The sequence below is a fragment of the Ceratotherium simum genome, chromosome 14 (genome assembly GCF_057802395.1).
Source record: "Ceratotherium simum simum isolate JZ-2026a chromosome 14, ASM5780239v1, whole genome shotgun sequence".
In the NCBI taxonomy this organism is placed as follows: Eukaryota; Metazoa; Chordata; class Mammalia; order Perissodactyla; family Rhinocerotidae; genus Ceratotherium; species Ceratotherium simum.
The window spans coordinates 5,898,917-5,920,577 of NC_141913.1; the positions used below are offsets into that span (position 1 = coordinate 5,898,917).

General features: G+C 36.7%; 1 long non-coding RNA gene and 1 pseudogene across 1 annotated transcript in view; both read left to right on the forward strand.

The window, feature by feature from the left end:
• The window catches only part of LOC147915250 (uncharacterized), an 82,021-nt gene that overhangs the window by 45,832 nt on the left and 14,528 nt on the right, over positions 1 to 21,661 (forward strand). The window lies entirely within an intron of this gene.
• Positions 4,888 to 6,023, forward strand: LOC101398328 (ras-related protein Rab-2A-like; annotated as a pseudogene).

Genomic DNA, 21,661 nt, shown 5'->3' on the forward strand with positions numbered 1-21,661 from the left:
GAATATGGACTATGTATAAGATGATATTAAAAAATGACCATTAGGTTTGATAATGGCCTGGTGATTACATGATTACTGACAGGAGAAAATGTCCTGTCAGTTAGCTACATAGACTGAAGTATTTACAAGGGAAATGATATATTATCTGGGATTTGCCTTAAAATACTTCAATCTGTCTTCACCCAAAAAGTGTCATGGGGGGAAGGAAGAGGAATGAAACAATATCATAAAAATATTAATGACTGACAAAGCAGAGTAATGATGAAAGAGATTAATATTCTAGTCTCTCTGAATTTGTATGTATTTGGGATTTTTCTTAATAAAAAGTTTCAAGACAGTTTTCAAAACACAAGCTTTTGGCATTGAATATAGAATGAGATTTATGACTTTGATAATTTTATTACTTTCCAGTATTTCTCTGAGTTTCCTATTCTTTTCTTTCTCCATATATGTAAATGACATAGATATTGGCAAAGACAGATGGACACATGACAGCAATACAGATATAGATAAAAACAACATGTACAAATATCAGTCCATGGATTTAAGATGGTCAAGAAACATGCTTCTCTTCATTCTCCCGTGGTAACTGACTTAGCTATCACTTTGGACTCTGTTCTTGTTTTGGGATTGTGTCTAAATTGAGGGGAATCTGTGTAGCTTTGGGGCAACGGGTGGAAGGAGAGTACCCTCTGAAATACTCCACACAGGATGCTGCTGATATTCTCACATTCCCAGCCTCAAAGTCTCTCCCAGAATCTCTCTCTCTTTCTCTCTCTTCCTCTCTCTCTCTCACTCTCCCCCCCACACCCGCAACATCTCTGCCTTTCTGGGAACATGTGCTGCTCCTACACCTGGCACTCTAAAGGGTGCCACCATGGACAACCAACCACCAAAGGGCTAAAGCCATTCCTGCCCAGACACTGCCCCTCTTCTCTGGGGTTTTGCCACTTCCCAGGAGAATAGGCACAGATTCCTTATGTTCTCAATCCCCCGTGTCATCTGGAGGTTGTATTACACATACTTCCATTGCATTCTTAGGGATGCTACTATTGAGGCTCCCTCCAGTTCTTCTCATCACTCATCCATAGTTTGCGAATATTTATCTAAATTGGAAAGAAGGTACCTGGATTTTATTTATGAGATATTCTCTTAAATCTAATACTCATGCCTCTAGTTCTTTATAGTATAAACACACATACACATGGCCCAAGAGCTTTTGCAACTCAAAAGTTAAGAATTGGGTTTTTTTTTTTTTTCTTTTCTCAATACTTTGTTTTTCTCATCCTTTCCTGGGGCAATGATTGGAGAAGAGCCAAGGGGTACACAGAAATAGAGAAAAACATAAACCTCAATAATTATTTTACACATACATTCCCATTTACACACAAAAATATAGGTACACTTTCCAAAACTCATAAAATTAATCTTTATATAATTCTAGAGGAACATCCCTGGGCAAGATCTATGGGATTATCCAACAGCAACTAACTAGTAGGAAATGTGTCAACCCCCATTAGTAGAAATTTTCACTGGAGCCCAAATAATTCAGTCACTACTCAAAGGTATGTATCCAAAAATAGAAGAGACATCGAGAGAAGAGTATTCTCTAAGTGGTATTTTCACTTGCTTTTAAATAATTAAAGCAACTTTGAAAATAGACACTAGCCCTGGGACAGCAAGAGAGAACGTGTTATACACAAGTCGCTTATATTCTCCTTTGGGTCTCGGTGAAAGAAGATACTAAACATGGAAAATCAAAAAAAAAATCCTTTTTTTTCAGGATTGACCTATGCCACAGATGTAGGTAAAGTTAATAACAAGAGAATGACTCTTAAAGGCTGAAGACATGCCTGGGAGTGAGAGCTTCTGCACCAGTTCTCCTTCAGCCTCAGTTACTCTGCCATCTTGAGAGGCACGTCACCTCTCATCTTCCTGAAAAGACAGGCAAAAGTCTTCCATCAGTTAGATATTTGTGGATGGATAATCTTCATGCTTTGGTGATGGAATGCTTGAAGTAATAATTCTGTACTTCACTCAAAAATTGGGAATTAAGAAGATATCCATGAACTCTTGTCATTTTGTTTTGTTTTGGTCAAGTAGCATGTTCAGTGATTCTCAGAAAATAATCATGCTCTTAAAAATTCTCAGGCCATTTTCTAAATGGTCCTCTAACATCATCTCCTGTGACTCCAAAGTAACAGGCAAAAGCAACAGCATTTTCAGACTCCTGTGGTAGATTAGGAGAAAATTCTGCCTGCCCTCCACCTGTGAGAGGGAGACAGCAGCTGCAGTTCAGTGTGTAATGTGGCCCGAATAACGTGGCTGCTGACTTCATACTGTTTCCATTTGTAATGCTTTCTTTTTAGATTCCTGACCCATGATGAGGTTATATCCCTATCAAATAAAAGATAGTGACTTGGTTTTGAACATATTGCCTTCATATACAGATTTCAGCTATAGTGGAAGTTAACCACAGAAAATAGCATTTTTCATTTAATATTCTTAAAAATTAGAGCTCATCGTAAAAATAAATTTAAATAAAATAAAATTTTAAAAATAAACATTACATTTTCATAGCAAATAAAAAAGTACAAAAAATGCCTACATACAATTTTATGAACTTTTTCATTCATCTTAACTATACCTCTAATCCAGTTATTATAATTTTTTTTAATTCAGAGTCTTGACCAAAATGTTTCTTGTTAATACTGTTTTAATAAGTGAGACTCCTCATATGGCAGATGACTCTAGAGTTAGATTAGATTAGTATCAAAAAATACTTAAGTACATTATCCACAGTTTCCTGATGGCTCAATGCATTTTTATCTCCAAAGGGAGAAATAGAGTCTAATCTATTGAATTAGTTTAATTAACGAGATGTTTTTTGTAGCAGTACAGTCATGTGTCACTTAAAGACTGAGATACATTCTGAGAAGTACATCGCTAGGGGATTTCATCCTTGTGCGAACATCACAGAGTGTACTTACACAAACCTAGATGGTATAGCCTTCTACACACCTAGGCTGTGTGGTACTAATGTTATAGGACCATGATAGTATATGCGGTTCATTGTTGACTAAAACATCATTATGCAGGGTGTGACTGTATAGTGACCTGGCCTGGTCATCTCTTCCCACCTTTTTTTGATAATAACACCTCCCTGCCTTGTAGGAAGCGCATTTCACATGGCCTGGGGGGCTGACCACCATCTTGTCTCCTCCTCCCACCTCTTTCGCCTTCCCTCAGGCCTGGCCGATCAGACAGCCCGTTCCTCCATAGGCATAGAACCGGAGCAGGGCCAATCGAGTTCCTATATCAGATTTGGAATCTGAACTCTGGGGTGAAGACCTCTTTCCTTTTTCAGTGTCAGGGACTTTATTCTCATTGGAGGAGACACTTTGGATGTGGTTTTGCTTTCCTGCTGCAATGCTTCTGCCAGACTGTCATCCAAGGACTTACAGAATGCCTTCTCCACCATAATGGCTGTTCTTCTGTAATTCATTTTACCATGAAGATAGTGAGGCAGTGGGCTCATCCTCATGGAATTCTCTAGTTTTACCATGCTCCCCATCATTAAGAATCAGCTGGCCTTACAGAGTGGTGAAATGCACTTTTGAAGACAAGTTACCACACTTGGTTCAGTGACAACACTTTGCAGAGATGACGACATATCCTTCAGGATGCAAGAGATGCTTTGAATCAGCAACTGGTATTTTTTTATGTACCCCATAGCAAATAAACATGGGTCCTGGAATCAAGGGGTAGAAATGAGAGTATTTCTTCCCACTAGTACACCTGAAAATCCGTTAGCAAATGTTTGCTTTCCATTCCTGCAACTTAGAGGTCTGCTGGTGTAGAGGCCTCAGTTCCTCTGAAGGAGCACAGCAAGGAGACACAACAAGGATTTCTGTGAATTAGATGCTGACACTGCTACCATGGCCACTTGAAGCTGCTTTATTCGTTTCCTGTTGCTGCCTTAAGAAATGACCACAAACTAAGTGACTTAAAAATTTGTTATCTTATGGTTCTGCAGGTTGGGATTCTGACACAGGTCCCATGGGCCAAAACCACTGCATAGGCAGGGCTGCGTTCCTTTCTAAAGGCTCTAGGGGAGAATGTGTTTCTTTGCACTTTCTGGCTTGTAGAGGTCACCTTCATTCTTTGGCTCATGACCCCTTCCTTCATCTTTAAAGCCAACAAGGTTGCATCTCTCTGTGCCTTTCTTCCATAGTCACATCTCTTCAAAAGGACCTTTGTGATTACATTGTACCCACTCAAATAATCCAGGATATTCTCCCCATTTCAGTGTCAGCTGATTAGCAACCTTAGTTCCATCTGCCACCTTAATCCCCCTTTGCCATGTAGCGTAACATATTCACAGGTTCCTGAGATTAGGACATGGGATTCTTAGGGGGCCATTAGTCTGTCTATTACAGGTGCTTATGCCGCTAAACCAACAGGTAAAAAAAGAAGTTACTGTGGTCATAGGGGTGACTGGTCCTGATTTTCAAGAGGAAATTGGATTGATACTACCTATGGGGACAGGGAAGAGCATGTCTGGAAATCAGGAGACTCTTCTGTGGAGGTCTTAAAAGTTAATGGAAGATTGTTCAGCTGGGCTCCACCAGTGTCAGTTTGTCTGGCTTCCTCTTGGCCCCTCGCTCCTCGAGGTGGTGGGGTCTGGCATAGGAGGCTGAGGCACCGGGTGAGCAGTGTAGGGCAGGAGCAGGAGGAGCAGATATGGCCGTGGTTTGTGCCTACCTCTTCAGGTATGTCACCATGGGCAACACAGGTGTTGGTAAATTATGCTTATTGCTACAGTTTACAGACAACGGGTTTTAGCCAGTGCATGGCCTTATGATTGGTGTAGAGTTCTGAGCCTGAATGACAACTATGGATGGGAAACAGATAAAACTTCAGATATGGGATACGGCAGGGCAAGAGTCCTCTCATTCCATCACAAGGTCATATTACAGTGGTGCAGCAGGGGCTTTACTAGTTTACAATATTGAAGAGGATCAGGACGACACCCTAAAATATGCCACTTTGGTGTAAGGATTATTTTGAGCTGAAGCCAATTGAGAATCAGCAGATGCAGGGAGAGTTCTCTGCTCTCCCCTTTTTTGCCTAAAAGCAAGGCATAAATTTCCCTTTGTGAAGGTGTCCCCTCTCCCATACCAGGAAGAGGAGAGCCACTCATCACCAGAGAAGGAGAGTCAAAACCAAGATGAGTCTGCATAAACAGCCTCACTAAAAATAACCATTTTCTTCCATTAGTTTGCCCCATATATTTCCTAGCAACTTTCCCATGATTTTTCATCCCTCAAAGTCCAAACCCTCTTCTCTTTGTCAAAACAGTATGTAAGGCCCCGAGTCTGGCCATTTCTTCGAGTTTCACTTCTTTTCTGTGAACTCTCATACATGTAAATCATACATGTAAATTATTAATAAATTTGTATTCATTTTCTCCTGTTAATCTGTCTTTTGTCAGTTAAATTTGTAGGTCCCAGTCATTGAAACTAAGAGGGTGGAGGAAAAGTTTTCCTCCCCAACAACATTACAAGGAGGAATACATTTAACTACTTGATAACCTGGTTAAAAGATGCCTGCCAGCATTCCAATTCCAACATGGAAGTTATATTCATAAATATAAATATAAATAAAAATATAAATAAAAGTGATTTAGAATCTAGAAGAGAAGTGAAAAAAACCAAGCTGGAGTTTTTGCATGATAACATGGACTTATCTTAATGGAAATTTCTGCTAAGTTTCCTAAGTTTGCTAATTTCTGCTAACTTCCAATGTAGAAGTGGCATTTATTAATACAGCAAAAAAAAATTATGAAAAATATTCAAGAAGTCTTTGACATTAATAACAAGGAAAATGGCATTAAAATTGGCTGTCAGCATGCTACTACTGATGCCACACATGCAGGCAATCAGTGAAGACAGCGGGCTGGGGGAGGCTGCTGGTGAGTCCATTTTACTGTCTCACTACCCAAATGGGGCTACTCACTTACTCTCCCACCTCTCTCCTCCTGCTCAGCTGAGATGTGAATCTACGCAAAATGGTTTTATGTCACAGAAGACTTTAATCGTTCAACTTCTTGTCTAACTTTGAATAAATGATTAATATTCACTTAAAAAGACAGATTTTGACCACTGTATTCATATATGTTTGCATTTGATGCAATTTCTAGATCAATTGATGTAATTTTTTTTTTTGAGGAAGATTAGCTCTGAGCTAACATCCAATGCCAATCCTCTTCTTTTTTTTTCTTTTGTTGAGGAAGATTGGCCCTGAGCTAACATCTGTGCCCATCTTCCTCTACTTTATATGGGACACCGCCACAGCATGGCTTGACAAGCGGTGCATTGGTGCATGCCTGGGATCCGAACCCGTGAACCCCAGGCTGCTGAAGCGGAATGCGCACACTTAACCGCTACGCCACCGGGCTGGCCCCAATGTAATTATTTTTGTTAAATACTTTCTTGTGCCCTTAACTAGGAAGTGAATTGTATTAAACACACTGAGTCGACTGACTTCTGTAGGTGTGTAACAAACACTTGTGGTTACCTGATGTTTAACATTACAGAACTGTCCTCAAAAAGCTTGTCAATTTTTGAAGCTATAAGGAAAAAGAGAACTCTTTTAATTCTGTATTTATCATTTACTTTCTATATATGTAGTTTAATAACCTGCTTAGGTTTAATTTGCCAAGCTAGAACTGTTTAATGTATTTGCATAAATTCTGTACTGTATAGAGCTTAAAGCTACAGAAGTATTGTTAGGAATTGCTTGTACACTGAATTTTAAACATTTTGACATTGTTAAGAAGCATATAGGTCTTTTCTTGTCACTAGTCCAAGAAAAATATACTTAACGTGTTACTAAGGGCAATGTATATGTTAACCTGCTTTAATGCCAAAAATTTGCTTTTTCGTCTGCAGTTTCCTTAAGATCTCTTACAGAAAGATTTTGCTTGCCTTAACGAATAGTGTTGCGTAAAAACACAGTACAATAGGCAAAAAGGGCAGAAGCAAGAACTCCCTACATCTAACTGACACCAAAAAGAATGAATATCCACATTTAGATGGTTCATTGAGGTCTTAATCTCACACAATAATGTCAGTTCACAGTAAGAAACTTTTTTTTTAGCTTTATTGAGGTATAATTGACAAATAAAATTATAAGAGATTTAAAGTGTACAACGTGATTTGTTATATGTATACATTGTGAAAGGACTTCCACCATCAAGTTAATTAACACATCTGTCACCTTACATATTTATCTTTTTTTTAGGTGAGAACATTTAGGTTCTACTCTCAGCAAATTTCAGTTACACAATGTAGTGTTATCATCTATAGTCACCATATTATTCATTAGAGCCTCAGACCTTATTTATTTTATAGCTAAAGGTTTGTACCCTTTTATCAACCTCTGTTTCCCCATCCCCAGCCCCTGCCAACCAATTTTCTACTCTCCATTTCTATGAGTTTGACTTTTTTTTTTAGATTCCACATATAAGTGATACCATGCTATATTTATCTTTCTCTGTCTGGCTTATTTCACTTAGCATAATGCCCTCTGGGTTTTTCATATTGTCTCAAATGGCAGGATTTCCTCCTTTTACAAGGCTGAATAATATTCCATTGTATATTTATATACCATATTTTCTTTACCCATTCATCCATTGATGGACACTTAGGTTGTTTTCATACCTTGGCTATTGTAAATAATAATATACAATGAACATGAGAGTACAGATATCTTTTTGAGACAATGATTTCATTTCCCTTGGATATATACCCAGGAGTGGAATAGTTAGATCCTATGATAGTTGTATTTTTTGAGGAACCTCCTTACTTTTTCCATAGTGACTGTACCAGTTTACATTCCCACCAACAGTGTTCAAGTGTTCCCTTTTCTCCACATCCTCACCAGCATTTGTTATCTCATCTTTTTAATAATAAAGGTGTGAGGTTATATCTCATTGTGGTTTTGATTTGCATTTCCCTGATGATTATTGATGTTGAGCACCTTTACATGTACCTGTTGGCCGTTTGTATGTCGTCTTTGGAAAAATGTCTATTCAGGTCCTTTGCCCATATTTTAATTGGGTTGTATTTTTGCTATTGAGTTGTATGATTCCTTGTATATTTGGGATATTAATCCTTATGAGATATGTGGTTTGCAAATATTTTTTTCCATTCCATAAGTTGCCTTTTCATTTTGTTGATGATTACCTTTGCTGTGCAGAAGCTTTTTAGTGTGATGTAGTTCTGCTTGTTTATCTTTGCTTTTGTTGCCTTTGCTTTTGGTGTCAAATCCAAAAAATCATTGTCAAGACCAGTACTGAACTTACCCCCTGTTTCCTTTTAGGAGTTTTACAGTTTCAAGTCTAACATTCAAGTCTTTAATCCATTTTGAGTTGATTTTTGTGTATGGTGTAAGATAGTGGTCCAGTTTCATTCTTTTGTATGTGGCTCTTCAGTTTTCCCAACACCATTTACTGAAGAGACTATCCTTTCCCCATTGCATATGCGTGGTGCCTCTGTCAAAAATTAATTGACCATATATGCATGGGTTTATTTCTGGGCTCTATATTCTATTCCATTGATCTATGCATCTGTTTTTTATGCCAATATCATATTGTTTTGATTACTATAGCTTTGTGATGTAGTTTGAAATCAGGAAGTGTGATTTGTTCTAATTTGTTTTAATCAGCTTTGTTCTTCTTTCTCAAAATTGCTTTGGCTACTTGGGGTCTTTTGTTGATTCCATAGAAATTTTGGGATTGTTTTTTCTATTTCTGTGAAAAATGCCATTGGAATTTTGATAAGGATTGCTCTGAATCTATATATGTATAGTAGATGGGAAATGATAGATAGATAGATAGATAGATAGATAGATAGATAGATAGATAGATAGATAGATAGATAGATAGAAAATATGGACATTTTAATAATATTAATTCTTCTAATCATGAACACAGAATAGCTTTCCGTTTATCTGTACCTTCTTCAATTTCTTTCATCAATGTCTTATAGTTTTTAGTGTACAGATCTTTCATCTCTTTGGTTAAATTCATTCCTAAGTATTTTATTCTTTTTGATGCAATTGTAAATGAGATTGTTTTCTTAATTTCTCTTTCTGATAGTTCATTGTTAGTGTATAGAAATGCAACTGACTTTTGTATATTGATTTTGTATCCTGCAACTTTACAAAATTTGTTTATTAGTTCTAACAATGTTTTGGTGGAGTCTTTAGGATTTTATGTATGATATGTATATTATATCACTTCATCTGCAAATGTCTTTATTATGTTGAGGCACATTTCTTCTATACCAAGGTTGTTCAGAGTTTTTATCACGAAAGGATGTTGAATTTTGTCAAATGCTTTTTCTGCATCTATTGAGATGATCACATGATTTTTATCCTTCATTTTGTGAATGTGATGTATCACATTTATTGATTTGCATATGTTGAACCATTCTTGCATCCCTGAAATAAATCTAACTGGATCATGGTGTAGGATCCTTTTAATGTACTGTTGAAATCAGTTTGTTAACATTTTGTTGAGGATTTTTGCACCTATGTTCATCAGCAATATTGGCCTGTAATTTTCTTTTCCTCTCCAGTGTCCTTGCCTGGCTTTGGTATCAGGGTAATGCTGGCCTCATAAAATGAGTTTGGAGGTATTCTCTCCTCTATAATTTTTTGAAGAGTTTGAAAAGGACTGGTATTAATTCTTTTTTGAATGGTAGAATGCACTGGTGAAGCCATCTGGTCCTGGACTTTTGTTTGTTAGGAGGTCTTTGATTACAGATTCAATCTCCTTATTAGTAATTAGTCTGTTCAGATTTTCTATTTCTTCATGATTCAGTCTTGGTAGGTTGTATGCTTCTAGGAATTTACCCATTCCTTCTAGTTTATCTAATTTGTTGGTATATAATTATTCATAGTAGTCTCTTATCATCCTTAGTATTTCTGTGGTATCAGTTGTAATGTCTCCTCTTTTTGATTTTATTTATTTGAGTCCTCTCTCTTTTTTTCTTGGTGAGTCTAGCTAAAGGTTTGTCAATTTTGTTTATCTTTTCAAAAAACCAACTTTTAGTTTCATTGATCTTTTGTATTGTATTTTTAGTCTCTGTTTCATTTATTTCTACTCTGATCTTTGTTATTTCCTTCCTTCTACTAACTTCAGGCTTTGTTTGTTCTTCTCTTTCTAGTTCCTTGAAGTGTAAAGTTAGGTTGTTTTTCTGAGATCTTTCTTGTTTTTTAATATAGGCATTTATTGCTATAAATTTCTCTCTTAGAACTGCTTTTGTTGCATCCCATAAGTTTTGGTATGTTGTGTTTCCATTTTCATTTGTCTCAAGATATCTTTTGATTTTCTTTGACTCAATGGTTGTTCAGGAGAATGTTGTTTTATCTGTACATATTTGTGAATTTTCCAGTTTTATTTTTCTAATTGGTTTCTAGTTTTATACCACTGTGATCAGAAAAGATGCTTAATATGATTTCAATCTTCTTAAATTTATTAAGACTTGTTTTGTGGCCTAACATATAATCTATTGTGGAGAATGTTCCATGTGTGCTTGAGAAAAAGTGTATTGTGCTGCTATTGGATAGAATGTTCTGTATGTCTGTTAGATCCACCTGGTCTAACATGTAGTTTAAGTCCAATGTTTCCTTATTGATTTTCTGTCTGTATGACTTATCCATTTTTGAAGGTAGGGTATTGAAATCCCATACTATTATTGTATTGCTGTCTATTTCTCCCTTCAGATCTGTTAATATTTGGTTTATGTATTTAGGTGCTCCTATGTTGGGTGCATAAATATTTACAGTTATTATATCCTCTTGATAAATCTACCCCTTTATCATTATATAGTGACCTTCTTTGTCTCTTGTCAAAGTCTTTGGCTTAAAGTTTATTTTTTCTGATACAAGTATAGCTATCCCTACTTTCTTTTGGTTTTTCATTTGCATGGAATATCTTTTTCCACCCATTCACTTTCAGTCCATGTTTGTCCTTACATCTGAAGTGAGTGTCTTCTAGGCAGCATATACTGGGTTCTGGTTTTTTTTTTTGTTTTTTTTTTTAATCCATTCAGCCACTCTATGTCTTTCATTTGGAGAATTTAGTCCATTTACATTTAAAGTAATTTTGATAAATATAGACTTACTATTTATGTTTTGTTAATTGTTTTCTGGTTGTTTTGCAATTCCTTTATTCCTCTCTTGCTCTCTTCCTTTGTGATTTGATGATTTTCTGTAGTGGTATTCTTTGATTTCTTTCTTTTTATCTTTTGTGTAACTGCTATAGGTTTTTGCTTTGTGATTGTCATAAGGCTTACATAACACATTTATATTTGAAAACTTATGCTTTCATGAAAATGCTTTTGCATTGCCATAGCAACAATGTGAACTCAGCATAATTGTCTTTTTTACAGTGTGCCTTTGGTAATAAAAGAAACAGCCCACACTTCACACCATCCTTTCTTCTTCTTTCCTTTAATTGTGTCTAGCTTTTTAATGCATTCTTTTTGTGTGTGTGTGTGAGGAAGATTAGCCCTGAGCTAACACCTGTTGCCAATCCTTCTCTTTTTTCTGAGGAAGATTGGCCCTGGGCTAACATCTCTGCCCATCTTCCTCTACTTTATATGGGATGCCACCACAGCATGACTCGACAAGCGAAGCATTGGTGCATGCCCGGGATCCTAATTTGCAAACCCCCGGCTGCCACAGTAGAGCGTGCACACTTAACTGCTATGCCACCAGGCTGGCCCCTTAATGCATTCATTTTTTAGTGTATAATCAGTTACTACTTCATTTCTAATGCAATTGCAGTCTGATATATCTTGCACCTTTTACATCAGGGTGTTTCGTTCAGAAAAAGAACATTGAAACAGGAAACTTAAAGTGGTAGTTAGAGATGTGGTGTTCTCTCATTGCATATTGAACTATCATTAGTGGATATATTTGAGAATGGCTATGATAAGGGGCACTAAAAGGCAAGGATCCCAAGGAAATGGAAGAGTTAACAGAAACCACAGCCAAAAACCAAGAGGCAGGCAAATCTTATGCCAAAATATGGATGTGATGGCCCAGCTCTCTTTCCCACCTCATAGACTTATAAATGCTCAGAGTTGGAAAGGAAGTTATAGCTCAATTGGTAAAATTTTAACTTTATGCTTAAGTCTTTATAAATAATATTGCTCTCATATAATCTAAGAGAATGTTCCCAGAGATGAAAAACCCTTTACTTCCTTTACTTTTATCCAGTATGAAGTAAGTTTTGAATACATTTACTTTTTTTACATAGATTCAGATGCTACCTTTTAACTAATACAATAGTAGTCTGTATATTTTGCAGGAAGAATACTTTGCCAACTCTAATGTATCCTTCTGGAAATGAATTTTGTGTGTGTGTGTGTGTGAGGAAGATTAGCCCTGAGCTAACACCTGTTGCCAATCCTCCTCTTTTTTGCTGAGGAAGATTGGCCCTGGGCTAATATCCATGCCCGTCTTCCTCTACTTTATATGTGAGATGCCTGCCACAGTGTGGCTTGATAAGCAGTGCATTGGTCTGCGCCCAGGATCCGAACCTGTGAACCCCGGGCCACCAGAAGTGGAGCGTGTGAACTTAACTACTACACTACAGGGCGGGCCCCTGGAAATGAATTTTTAAGACACATCATTAATTCCTGGAAGTCCGGGTGGACAAGACTGGTTATAACCCTACCACTAAAAGTCTTGCTTAGTTCTTCTTCAGACTTTCCAGTCTGAAGAGTTGAAGTCATTCAGTTCTACCTGAAAACTCAGTTGTCACAAGTTTTGGACTGAATTCTAGTCCAGAATTCAGAGAATTCTGTTGTAAGAGATTGCATGGTTGTCCCCAATTCTTTATCCCGCTCTAAATTCATGACCTTTGCAGTCTGCCCACTAGGACTACATTCCCAGCTCCTTAACCTTGGTCTCACCATGTGACTTGCTTGCACCAATAGAATAAGATAGAAATTAAGTGTGCTAGGTTAGCAGGTCTTGCCTATGTCTGCTTGTCCCCTTCTACCCGTGCCCTTACTAAAAGGAAGAACATGCGTGGTTTAGCTCATTGGTCCCAGGAGGAGAATGAGAGATCCATGGAAAAGAGTCAGACATCCCTAGCTGAGCCCAGTGTAGATCAGCTGACTCTTAGCCAACCCTCAGACACAAGAACAAGCCAGCTGAAATCAACTGAAATGAGCTACAGCTGAAGATAGCAGACTTTGAGCCAATTCACAGATCCATGAAAATAAATAATTATTGCTTTATGTCACTGAGTTTTATGGTGGTTTGTTATGTAGCATTTTTGTGGCAATGGCTAATTGAACACATGCCAAGAGCTTTGCACCTCCAAACGAGGTCAAAATTCTCCTAGCCCTGCTGTGCCCTTGTACATTCTAGTAAAAGTCTTTTGCTAGGTCCGTGTGTCTCAGCATTCACCTTCATGACTAAGTTTGGTAACTGAAGCCACATTCTTTGTACCTGTTTATTTATTTATTTATTTGTGAGAAAGATTGGCCATGTGCTAACATCCATTGCCAATCCTCCTCTTTTTGCTGAGGAAGATTGGCCTTGAGCTAACATCTGTGGCCATCTTCCTCTATTTTGTATGTGGGGCACTGCCACAGCATGGCTTGATGAGTGGCACATAGGTCTGTGCCCAGGATCCAAACCTGTGAACACTGAGCCGCTGATGCAGAGTGCATGAACTTAACCGCTACACCACCAGGTCAGCCCCTCTTTGTACCGTTTTAAACTTAGCTCCTAAGTTGGACTTCAGCCCTTGCAGTTCTTCAAAAACTGAGGACCTGATTCTCAAGTCCCCCAGAGTAATAATTAGAACTTTACCCATTGAAATCAATGTCTGTGGCTGGGCCCAGCACTGCCATACATCCTGATAACAATGGACTGACTACCTGGATTCCACATATTGCTGTACCTGGACTCCTACCTGAAATCTTGGGCATGTTTCTCAACCTGTCTGAGTCTCAGTTTTCTCATTTGTAAAATAGGAATAATAATAGCACTACCTTTATCCTAGAGTTGTGAGGCTTCGATGAAAATGCACGCAAAGTGTGAAACAGAATTCCTGGCACATAGTGAGTTCTCGATAAATGTTAGCTATTGTTCAGGAAAGCATTAACATAGCAGGCCTGAGGTTGCTATTTTCGGAGGAGCCTATTTGCGAGGTTCGTCTTTGGCTGGTGTCTTGGAACTTGGTGCTTGACCCTCTACGTAAGAAAGAGGGTGGTCCAGTCTGTCTAAGATGTTTGTGCAAATAATAGGTTATTGTGAGTATCTGCTTTCCTTCTGGAAGTATGGAATTTTGTCACATGCTCAGCAAATCATGCTTACATGACCAGCCCTGTGGAAGACAGAATAATGCCCCCCCTTCAAAAAAATGTCCATGTCTAATCCCTGGAACCTATAAATTTGTTATATTACATGGCAAAGGGGGAACTAAGGTTGCAGATGGAATTAAGCTTATCAGCTGACCTTAAAATAGAGGAAGTATCCTGGATTATTCAGACAGACTCAGTAAAAAACACAAGGGTCAGAGGAAGATGTGACTATGCAAGAAAAGTTCAGAGAGATGCTATGCTGCTGGATTTGAAGATGGAGAAATGGGCCATGAGCCAAGGAATGTAAGTGACCTCTAGAAGATGGAAAAGGCAAAGAAATGGATTCTTCCGTAGAACCTCCAGAAGGAACACACCTTGCTAACAACTTGATCTTAGCTTAGTGAAACCTTTGTCAGGTTTCTAATCTATAGAACTATAAGATAAATTTGTCTTGTCTAAACCACTGTTTGTGGTAATTTGTTACAATAGCAACAGAAAACTTATACAAGCTACCACTAAAAATCTTAGGGGCTGAGTCTCTAATTGACTTCCTGAGGTAGAAACAGCACATACCTATTATTGCATTTTTTGTTGCTGGAGAAAGAAGTATGATCAAGGGTGCCTCCTCATAAAAACGAAAAAGTATAAAAAGTCTACACATAGATTCTTCCAGGCTCTGTCTGTATCATTTTCTCTTATGATCTGGCTGTGTATCCTTCCTACATCACTGTAATGAATCTTAGCCTTGAGAACATCTGTATGCTTGGTCTCATGAGTCCTAGCAAATCTCAGAATGTGTGTGTGGTCTTAGGTACCCCAACACAGCTATCATATTATTATTATTGTTGTTGTTATTATTATTATCCCTATTTATTTATAGTGTACTCCCCTACCTGCCCTTTCACTATATCATTCATTCATTTCTTCAAGAAAAATGTGCAGTCGTGTGTCGCGTAACGGCATTTAGGTCAACAACAGATCGCACATACAATGGTGTTCCCATAAGATTAGTACCATATAGCCTAGGTATGTGGTAGGCTATACCATCTAGGTTTGTGTAAGTACACTCTATGATGTTTGCACAATGATGAAGTCACCTAAGGACTCATTTCTCAGAATATATCCCTGTTATTAAGTGATGCATAACTGTGTTAGACACCTATTATGTGACAGGCATATTACTAGCCCTTTGAGTCAAAGATAATGAGTTTAGTTCTTATTACACATGAAATCTTGTGAATGAATATGTGCCTCTAATCCTTCCAGTGTTCACCTATTCAAGAAGCTGCATTTATTTTATTTTAGTTCTTCTAAATATTTATCTAACTTAACCACACACACACACATATAAACTGAACATTCCTGATAACTAAGATGTATATGCCTCCAAAAAGTGGGATTTAATTAAAACATTTATTGAAAATAAAGGAAATATATTAATCAAATTACCTTTCATTCAATCATTAGTAAATAAGCAAAACTGTTTTTGTTTTTCTCATACTCCAAGTACTAAAATTGGCAGTTATACTGATACAAGACGATAATCCTTTATCTTAAAAAACTTTGAAGACAGATGTTTTCCAAAATTCAGAATTTTTCAGGTTTGAGAAATGTACATTTATCGTTATATTGTGTAACAGTTTCATTTCAGTGGAGTCTGGGATAGCATTCCATAATCAAACACGTCGATATTTCTGCAGCAAAATTTATGAACAGTCATTCTAGGTGGGATAGCTATAGACCATAAATATACTCTGCAACAGTTCAGCTCAGGCGAACAAGTGACAAATAAACTTCCATTTTTTAGAACTTACTTGATTTGAAAATTGTGGCTAAGGAATTATGAACCTGAAATTTCAAATTATAATGTGAATAGCTAATATTTACACAGAGGCCACTACAGGTTAACAATGAGGATATCTATGTAGTTCACCCTCATAACCACCTGTCGATGTAGCTTCCACTATCCACATCATACAGATGAGCCCACAGCTGAGAGCAGGGGGCTGGGACTCACCATCAGGCAGACTCCCATCTGCCCTCAGTGCTCCACTTTGAACACTTTATTGTGCTCCAAAAATGAAATGTTCTTATCCAGTGTCCTCAGTTGTCCTTTTTTCTACCCACATATGAAAGGCATATAGAAAGAATAATAACGTGGATCGAGAAGCAAAGGAAAATTTAACGAACAGAAACTATTTATGAAGTATGTCTTTCTTATGATAACTGCACAGAAGGACCCTATGTTTTCATTGACAAGCCCTTCAAACATTTAGAAATTTAATTTGACAATTTATACATTTATATATCTCAAAACTGCTTTTTAAAAAAATCACTTAAATAAAAAGAAGCTGTTGGCAATGTGGAAAATTAGTTTCCCACAACTTCCAATATTTATATGACATTTTCCTATATTTGTTTAGGAGAAAAAATAATTTCAAGGGAGCCGGTTTGGTGGCGTAGGGTTTAAGTTCGTGTGCTCTACTTCGGTGGCCCGGGGTTCGTGGGTTCAGATCCCAGGCATGGATCTATGCACCACTTGTCAGCTCATGTTGGGGCAGCATCCCACATACAAAATAGAGGAAGATGGGCATAGATGTTAGCTCAGGGCTAATCTTCCTCAGCTAACAAGAGGAGGATTGGCAATGGATGTTAGCTCAGAGCCAGTCTTCTTCACAAAAAAAAGATAATAATAATTTTTGGAAGATATTTATTTCTAAGTTCCCATTCCTTAAGTCACATAAAATATAATTGTTTTGCATTTTGGTTCTCGTCCCTACTACCTCATCTGTAGTGTAAAATGTTTAAAAATGAGGCTCTCAGAAGAGTTCTGCTGCTCACACTACTAATAAACCTTGGAATTAGGAAAATAATCTTGGTCCTCAGGCCAGTATTATCTTTTTTTTTTTTTTTTGTGAGGAAGATCAGCCCTGAGCTAACATCCATGTCAATCCTCTTCTTTTTGCTGAGGGAGACTGGCCCTGAGCTAACATCCATGCCCATCTTCCTCCACTTTATGTGGGACACCACCACAGTGTGGCCTGACAAGTGGTGTGTCGGTGCGCACCCGGCATCCAAACCCAGGTCGCCAGCAACGGAGGGCACGCACTTAACCGCTATGCCACAGGGCCGGCCCCCAGCATTATCTTTGATAAACAATTCTCCCTTTTCATTTGTCTCTGCTAGATCAAAACAACAAGCACCAAACATAAGATGAGCTAAACAAGATATGATGAGGATAACAAGTGGATAGAAGAAATGTTACAACAACATTCACATTGCTTAGTTCCACCTTGATTAATTATTTCAAGTGAAATTTTAGAACAAGTGCACTCAATTTTAGCATTTTATAACCGGGTTTCAAATAGAAAAATATGCAATTAGCTAGGTCTTACAATTCAAGGGGGAAAAAATAGCACTCCTTTTGAGAAAAGTAGAAGGGTTTGAGAATCTGAATTGTCAGGTTAATTTTTCTCTATTAACAGCAATAGAATTGTTGTTCTGTGTTCCACTTCACTCTCTCCTGAGGACAGTCTCTTTGTGGGGAGATTATGAAAACATTTTAATTGCCATTAGTCAAACCCAAATGCTTATTGTATAGCCCCACCCTTGTCATCAATCTTAATAATTTTGTGAATATAGAAAAAAATTAAATTGCATAGTTTCAATATTTCATAAAATAAAGCAAAATGTGGAATACAAATGATCAACTTTCAGCCCTCAAGCAGAATTCCATAAAGGACATAGGTAAAGTGGGAGGAGAGAAAAGGAGAATCTACTCACATTATATTTGAGCAAATAAAAGTTCACATGCAGCTACCACATTAAATAGGAATCATTTTTAAAGTAGTAATAAATTTTAAAACTACTACAACAAAAATAGAAAGAAAAAAGAGCATCTCATACTCCTTTCATGCAAAAGAGATTATCCATTTTAGAAAATATACACCCCAAATAACCAAAACAAATATTTACAATTAATTGCAAACGTTTAAACTGTTTACAGCATCAGCATAATATTACAGGATTAAATTTATAAAAATAGATTCTACAACTAAAGAGATAAATTGGGATAAATCACCACCACAATTCAAAATTTAAAAATATACTTGAAACAGCAAGGAATAGCATCAACACAGGAGAAAACCAAGATAGTGGGGCAGAAGACAGGCTTGAGAATGTCCCAGATGATATAGAGAAAAAATAATGTGAAATGAAAGAAATTAGAAAAAAAAAGTGATTGAAATGAAGAAAGACTACACAGATGTGACTACAGATCATCAGTGTCCCTAAGATAGAAAAGACAAAAAATATGTAGCAGGGATTTAAAAAACAACAAAAAAAAAGAGTACACAAAAGGACATACCATCTGTTGAAGCCACCAGAGTTTTTGGATAAAAATTCTGGACTTCTGGCTAATCTAGCCTGTAAGAACCCAGCAGATAATAGGTGAGAACAAAAGGAGATGCACCAGATTTGTAAACTTATTGTGCGGAGTTGTTCAAAGTGAATCCAGTTTTATGATACAAAGCTGGAGTTTTATGGAGCTGTAGTTGGTGATCTCAAGAAGCATCGGGAAGATAAACATAGCATTATAATTAAGAAATTATTCAAGGAGTAAATAATAATGTAATATTATTACATAGAGTAACAAATCACTATAAAATCTGAAGAACGGCATAAAAGAAGCTTCCAAAATCCTTCATAATGGAAACTAATAAAACAATTCCTTATAAGACAATCAATAACAACAAAGCACACACACATGCATATGCCTATACATCACACACCTTCCATACAAATATACACACAGCAGCAGTGATTCATGAACCACCCTACATGTAGCCTTATTACTACTTACAATAGTCAACTTTTAAAAATTCTCTATTGTAGCCATACATTTTTTGAAAGCAGAGATATTTTTGTCAATCCAGATTATTATTATTTTTTTTTTTTTGCATGACAAGAGGGCCTTTTGGTCAAACTCAAATAGGCATCATACTGGTTTTTATTACCAAAAAGGTTTTATTAAGTTTCAGCCACAGAGTAAGTATCATTATGTTTACTATGTAGTTGTTCAAAGGTTATATTTGATTATAGCTGTTATGTGATGGTAATAAAAGGAGATCTTAACATTTAGAAAAAACAATTCCAAGTGCCTAATATAGAGCTGATTTAACTAATGCTTATTGATATAATATTCTTAGAATAAAGAAACAAAAATCATTATGAAGTCATTAGAATCATAAAAACTAAGAAGAATTTTTTAAATTTAAGCAAATGAATGATAGATACTTATTTAAGTTTTTTAAAGTATTTTTTTCCAACCCATTCATTTCAATGCATGACTGACTCTTACATAAATATTTCATTTAAAGGTTCTTGCCTATAAAACTTAAATGTCTTGAAAGCTTTTGGTTTGTAAACAGAAATTCTACTGCCTCCAGTGAAAAATATATAAATGTCTATGAAATATCTTTGTGTCTTTTGGAGTATTTCAACGACTATATCTTTAGTTTGTGAATGAGAGAAGTAAGTAGATGAGATGATTTTATCAGTGTAGAAAATGAAGTAATTCATTAAAGTCAATGAAATCCTAAACTAAAGTATGTGACTAATTGCTTCACTATCCCATTTGCTTATAGAACCTCAGGTTGTAAGCATTAAGCTATACATTGTAACAATAAAATACAGATACTTTAATACTGATATCAAAGCACTCTACTAGGCACAAGGCCAGGTCTTTAAAATGATCTATAATTGGACTCCCACTTTCAGTTCCAACATGAAAAGACCTCAGAAGTCATCACTCCCATCTGCACAATAAGAAAAAGCTAAACAAACTGAAAATCAATGACTTTTCTTGGACAAAAGCAGACACTATACAAAAACAGTTGGGTAATGTAAGCATGGAGGTGGAAACTCTAAGAAAGAGTCAAAAGAAAATATTGGAAACAAAACACTGTACCAGAAAGGAAGAATGCCTTTGATGAGTTCATCAGTAGACTGTACTCAGCTAAGGAAAGAATCAGTGAACTTGAAGATAGGTTGATAGAAACCCTCAACTGAAATGCAGAATGAAAAAAATAATAAAAAACAACAGAACATCTAAGAACTGTGAGACAATTTAAAAAAGTATAACCTAGTGTCAATAGAATAACAGAAGAAGAAGAATAAAACAGAGCGGCAGAAATATTTTTTAAATATTAAATAACGACTGAGAACTTTCTAAAATTAATGACAGAAGCAAGTCCCAGCTCCTGGAAGCTCTGAGAACACCAAGCACCTGAAGGACGTAAAGTACCTAAAGGACAAACACCAAAAAATTACACCTAGTTTCAAAATACTACACCTAGATATCTTGTTCACACTGCAAAAAACAAAAACAAAAGGAAAGTCATGAAAGACACCAGAGAAAGAAAGCACTTTACCTATAGAGGAATAAGGGTAAGAATTCTAGGGGACTTCTCAACAGAAACTATGCAAGCAAGAGGAGAATGGAGTGAAATATTTAAAATGTTGAAAGAAGTAAGTCCCACAAACTTAGAATTCTATACCCAGCAAAATTATCCTTAAAAAGTGAAGGATCCTAAGTTTATACCAAAAAGAATTGAAAATAGGTACTGAAACAATACATATACATGCATGGTTATAGCAGCACTATCCACAATAGCCCAAAGGAAGTAACAGCCCAAATTCTCATCAGTGGATGAACTGATAAATAAATTGTGTATGCACACGTGGAATATTATTCAGCCATACAAAGGGATAAAGTACTGATACATGATACAGTGTGGATGAACCTCCAAAACATTAAGCTAAGTGAAAGTAGCCAGGCACAAAGGGTCACAAGTCTGGATTTCAGTCCTTGTTGGGGGTCAGGGGGCTCTTCCTTGGGTAATCTCTCTCAGCTTTAGGTGTAGTAGCTGCTCCTTATATCACTTTTCTTCTTACTAATCAAGCCTTTGTTACTCTAATCCCTTGCTATAGTTAATAATTCTTAATATTGAATTTTCCCTTTTCAAATTACTATTTAAATTCTGTATCCTGATTGGATCCTGGCTGATACACCATCTAGTTTCATTTCCTTTCAGCATGAAGGTCTTTCTTTAGCATATCTAGTAATGCAGGTCTACTAGCAATAAATTTTTTCAGTTTATATTTATCTGAAAATGCCTTTATTTTGCCCCCCTCTTTTTTTGAAGGATAGTTTTGTTGGATATGAAATTCTTGGTTCACAGGTGGGTTATTTTCCTTTTATCAAT